The following is a 5,772-nucleotide window of genomic DNA, read 5'->3' as shown; positions in this document are numbered from 1 at the left end:
ATTTTTTTTTGAGACAGTCTTGGTCTGTTACCCAGGCTGGAGTGCAGTGGTGCAATCATGGCTCACTGTAGCTTTGATTTCCTAGGCTCAGGCAATCTTCCCACCTCAGCCTCCTGAGCTGGGACTACAGCTGGCTCGCCTGGCTAATTTTTTTTTTAAATTATTTTTTGTAGAGATGGGGTCTCGCTATATGGCCCAGACTGGTCTCAAACTCCTGGGCTCAAGACATCATCCTACCCCTACCTTCCAAAGTGTTAGGATTACAGGCGTGAGCCACCGCACCCGGACAGTTTATAATTTATATTGAGATTTGACACTGGATATGTTTTCCAGAATTTGGAAGAGTCAGATGGAAAACTACTACTGAAAGGCTTTCATTCCAATTTCCACAAGTATAAATGTTAAATTGAAAGTTGTCAGTGGGTCACAAAGAAAGGAAAAGAGCTTCTTCCTATGCCCATAAAAAGGAAGGACATTTGTAAAGCAATTCTCAATAATATTAAAAATAAATAACCACAAGTAGATTTCCTTCATAGGTTTCATTTTGTTCTATGTAAATAGGAGTCTTTTTTTTTTTTTTTTATCAAATACAGAGTTAGTCGTCATGAAATAATCTACTTATGGACTAGAAAGAAGTCTGAAAATCCTGTTTCTACTTCTGGTACAAAATATCACAGGTGTCTACTTGAGGTGACAATGCTGGTTTACATGGTGATATGGTTTGCCTGTGTCCCCACCGAAATCTCATCTTGGATTGTAGCTTCCACAATTCCCATGTGCTGTGGGAGGGACTCGGTGGGAGGTAATTGAATCATGGGGGCAGGTCTTTCTCGTGCTGTTCTCACAAGATCTGATGGCTTTTTTGTTCTTTTTTTTTGGCTGAGGACAGGGGACTTTATTGATGGTACACCACAAAGTGTGGCTCCCTAGACCCCTCCCTCTTCAGGGCATCTGCATGGAAACTGTGAGGAAGGGAGATTCTCAGTGTGGTGAGGGACTGAGTGTGGCAGGGACTCCCTAGCAGTGAGGACCTCTGTCTTCCTCTCATGCTGTCTCTGGGGCTGGTGGTCTGGGGGTCTTACTCCTTGGAGGCCATGTGGGCCATGAGGTCCACCATCCTGTTGCTGTAGCCAAATTCATCATCATACCAGGAAATAAGCTTGACAAAGTGGTTGTTGAGGGCAATGCCAGCCCCAGCATCGAAGGTGGAAGAGTGGGTGTCACTGTCGAAGTTGGAGGAGACGACTTGCTGCTCAGCATAGCCCAGGATGCCCTTGAGGAGGCCCTCCAATGCCTGCTTCATCACTTTCTTGATGTCATCATATTTGGCAGGGTTTTCCCAGATGGCAGGTCAGGTCCGTGACCAACACGTTGGCAGTGGGGATATGGAAGGCCATGCCAGTGATCATCCCATTCAGCTCAAGGATGACCTTGCCTACAGCCTTGGCAGTGCCAGTAGAGGCAGGGATGATATTCTGGAGAGCCCCGCGGCCATCATGCTACAGTTTCCCAGAGGGGCCATCCACAGTCTTCTGGGTGGCAGTAATGGCATGGACTATTGTCATAAGTCCTTCCACAATACCAAAGTTGTCATGGATGACCTTGGCCAGGGGCACTAAGCAGTTGGTGGTGCAGGAGGCATTGCTGATGATCTTGAGGCTGTTGTCATACTTCTCATGGTTCATGCTCATCACGAACATGGGAGCATCAGAAGAGGCGGCAGAGATGATAACCCTTTTGGCTCCTCCCTGCAAGCGAGCCCCAGCCTTCTTCATAGCGGTGAAGACACTGGTCAACTCCATGATGGACTCAGCGCCAGCATCGCCCCATTTGATTTTGGAGGGGTCTTGCACCTGGAAGATGGTAATGGGATTTTCATTGATGACAAGCTTCCTGTTCTCAGCCTTGATGGTGCCATGGAATTTGCCATAGGTGGAATCATACTGGAACATGTAGACCACATAGTTGAGGTCAATGAAGGGGTCATTGATGGCAACAATATCTACTTTACTAGAGTTAAAAGCAACCCTGGTGACCAGGATCCCAATTCCAACAAGTCCATTGACTCCAGCCTTCAACTTCACCATAGTGTCTCAGGGACGTACGTGGCTGGCAATGCACAAGAAGATGCGGCTGTCTGTTGAACAGGAGGAGCAGAGAGCCAATCTGATGGTTTTTTTTTTTTTTTGAGACGGAGTCTTGCTCTGTCGCCCAGGCTGGAGTGCAGTGGCGCGATCTCCGCTCACTGCAAGCTCCGCCTCCCGGGTTCACGCCATTCTCCTGCCTCAGCCTCCCGAGTAGCTGGGACTACAGGCGCCTGCTACCTCGCCTGGCTAGTTTTTTGTATTTTTTTAGTAGAGACGGGGTTTCACTGTGTTAGCCAGGATGGTCTCGATCTCCTGACCTCGTGATCCGCCCGTCTCGGCCTCCCAAAGTGCTGGGATTACAGGCTTGAGCCACTGCGCCCGGCCCAATCTGATGGTTTTATAAGGGGGAGTTTCCCTGCACAAGTTCTCTCTCTTGCCTGCTGCCATGTAAGATGTGCCTTTCGCCTTCTGCCATAATTGGAAGGCCTCCCCAGCCCCACGTGGAACTGTAAAGTCCATTAAACCTCTTTTTCTTTATAAATCACCCAATCTTGGGTATGCTTTTATCAGCAGCGTGAAAACAGACTCATACACATGGGAAAGCCTGAACCCAATGAGTCTATTTCTTGAAGTGTCAATAGCTCAGGGTATCAGGTATTGTCTATTCATCAAGGCACTTTGACTCTCCGTTGTCCAAGACCCAATTTCTGGCCTGTAGTTTCCAGGTAACCTTCAGGAAAGTATGAAAGGAAAGCAGAAGTCATTGATTGTAGGACTAAACAATGATGGGGAATTTACTACAGTGACTAACACTATCTAATAAGAAGAAAACAGAATGCTCTATTAGGGCGTACTATATAATTATTCCAAGAGAATTAGATCAGTGTTTCTTCTGGGCGCAAGAACAAATTATGGACACTGAAGATATTGACACATCACCATCCTGTAAAAGTGGACAGTCTCTGAGATATATTTATAACAGTGACATTTAATGCACAAAATTAATCTAAGGAAGGCTGAGCTCATCTTTTTAATTTGAAAGCATTTTTCACATTGTGTGTTCAAAAATCAGGGAGGTTTTTACACTATTGTTGAATCATTTTAAAAACAGAATCATATCAAATATAGGCTGGGCATGGTGGCTTACGCCTATAATCCCAGCACTTTGAGAGGCCAAGGCAGGTGGATTGCTTGAGCCCAGGAGTTTGAGACAGCCTGAGCAACATTCTCCAGCTGAGGCAGGAGAATCGCTTGAACCCGGGAGGCAAAAGTTGCAGTGAGCCAAGATCATGCCACAGCACTCCAGCCCAGGCAACAGAATGAGACTCTGTCTTGAAAAAAAAAAAAAAAAAAAAAAGGATATCAAATATACTTAAGGTTTCTAGTGTCCCGCCCTTGTGTGTATTTCCTATGGTGGGCTACAAGGTGAGGGAACAGATCTTTGGTGCTTTGGCCACCCAGGAAGGGCCAAAGATTATTTTGAACATACAAACATCTTGATGATTTTTAACTTTTCTTAATTTATAGTCTGATTTTATGAAAGGAAACATCAGAAAGAATTGTCCAAAATACCAATCACTTGACTAAAATAGGTGCATAATTGCCTAAGAGAAAGGAGTAATTATAGCTTGGCTACCCTATTAGCCATAATGACGATCAAGAGATTCAAAAATAGGCCAGGCACAGTGGCTTATGCCCGTAGTCCAACTCTTTGGGAGGCTGAGGCAGGAGGATCGTTTGAGTTCAGGAGTTTGAGATCAGCATGGGCAATATAGGGAGACTGTCTCTACAATTTTTTTTTTTTTAATTACCTGGGCATGGTGGTGCATGCCTGTGGTCCCAGCTGAGATGGGATTATCACTTGGCTCTGGGAGTTCAAGGCTGCAGAGAGCCATGATTGCACCTCTGCACTGCAGCTTGGGTGACAGAGTGAGACCCTATCTCAAAAAAAAAAAAAAAAAAAGAAAAAAAAAGAAAAAGTAAATATAGGCCAGGCACGGTGGCTTATGCCTGTAATCCCAGCACTTTGGTAAACTGAAGTGAGTAGATCACCTGAGATCAGGAGTTTGAGACCAGCCTGGCCAACAAAGCAAAACGCTGTCTCAGACAAGCCTGGGCAACAAGGCAAAACCCTGTCTCTACTAAAAATACAAAAAATTAGCCAGGCATGGTGGTGCGTGCCCGTAGTCCCAGCTACTTGGGAGGCTGAGGCAGGAGAATCACCTGAACCCGAGAGGCAGAGGTTGCAGTGAGCCAAGATCATGCCACTGGACTCCAGCCTGGGTGACAGAGTGAAACTCTGTCTCAAAAATGAATGAATGAATGAATGAATGAATAAATAAATAAATAAATAAATAAAGTAGAAGGTAACTATAAGGGAATTTCACTTTTTATAATTGAGAATCTTTTACTGCACGTTTTAAAAAATAAACAATTCAACAGTATGACAAAGGTCAGCAAAAAGGAAGACAAAGTTAAATCTTCTCAAACAAGAATATTTAGTAAGGCAAGAACCTCTGCTATCCAGACAAACTTCACAGAAGGTAAAGAATAACTTTTTACTATGTTTTGCTGAGAGCAGACTGAATACTTTAAGATCCCTTTGTCATTTTAAAGACAGAAAAAAAAAATCAAATTCTAGTTTTACTCTTTTTGCCCATCATCCAGATGGCATGATACAGTCTGTTTTTCTCATTTTCTTTTTAAAATCTTATATGTTAACCCATACTTATACATTATCCAGGTGTTCAAAGATTATTCATTAAGTAGCTCAATATTAGTTTGAGGCCATAAAGTTAAAAAGAATCTTATATAGTATGTTTAAACTGGCACTACAGTATGTCATAATCTTATTTTCACTGAGTATATATTCTAGGTTGGCATTTACTTTTTCTCAGCACTTTAAAAATGTGATTCATTGTCTTCTGATTGAGAAGTCAGCTGTCAGCTTTAATGTTCCTCCTTTGAAGGTAATGCACCCTTTTTTATATGACTGCTTTTAAGATTTTTCTCTTTGCCTTTGTCTTTTAGGAGTTTTACTATAATGTATCTGTGTTTGATTTCCTTCATGTTTATTTTATTTTGGGTTTGAAAGACTTCTTGAATTTGTGGATTAGTGTCTTTCATCAGTTCTGAAACATTTGCAGATGTTATGCCTGTCAATATTGCTTCTGCACCATTTCCTCTCTGTATGTCTTCAGGGACTGCAGAAGTCAGTTCACATCTCTGAGATATTGAGCAATTAGTCTTTTATGGATCAGGCTTATGGTTTCCTTAGTAGGAAAATTTCCTCAAATGCTTGGTAAGTTTTTGGTCTATTTGCTTCCAATCAATTCCATTTATGAGTCCCACCCCTAAAGATCTCTTCTAGATATAATGCTTAAGCATTTAGACTTTTTCTTTTTCTTATGGGAAATTTTAAACTGTCCAAAAGCAGGGAGAATGTATAATGAAACTTCTTATGTTCAATGATTGTCAATATATGTCAGTCTCATTTCATCTATATACTCCTACTTTCCCTTATGATTGGATTATTTTAAAGCAAATTTCAGACATAGTATTTAACTTATAAACACTTCAGTATGTATCTCCAAGAGATAACTACTATTAAAAACATAATTACAATATCATTATAATATCCCCCCAATATTAAAAATATTTTCTCTTAATTTTTTTTTTAGGCAGG

At 42.2% G+C, this 5,772-nt stretch overlaps 1 pseudogene; it reads right to left on the bottom strand.

Annotated features, from left to right (window-relative positions):
* Positions 1-1,078: 1,078 nt before the first annotated feature.
* On the bottom strand, positions 1,079-2,087 carry LOC112613265 (annotated as a pseudogene).
* Between the last annotated feature and the right edge of the window lie 3,685 nt (positions 2,088-5,772).

Source organism: Theropithecus gelada, chromosome 19 (genome assembly GCF_003255815.1).
Source record: "Theropithecus gelada isolate Dixy chromosome 19, Tgel_1.0, whole genome shotgun sequence".
NCBI classification, from domain to species: Eukaryota; Metazoa; Chordata; class Mammalia; order Primates; family Cercopithecidae; genus Theropithecus; species Theropithecus gelada.
Note: the sequence above shows the minus strand (reverse complement) of the source record. Positions and strands in the feature narration are given on the sequence as shown.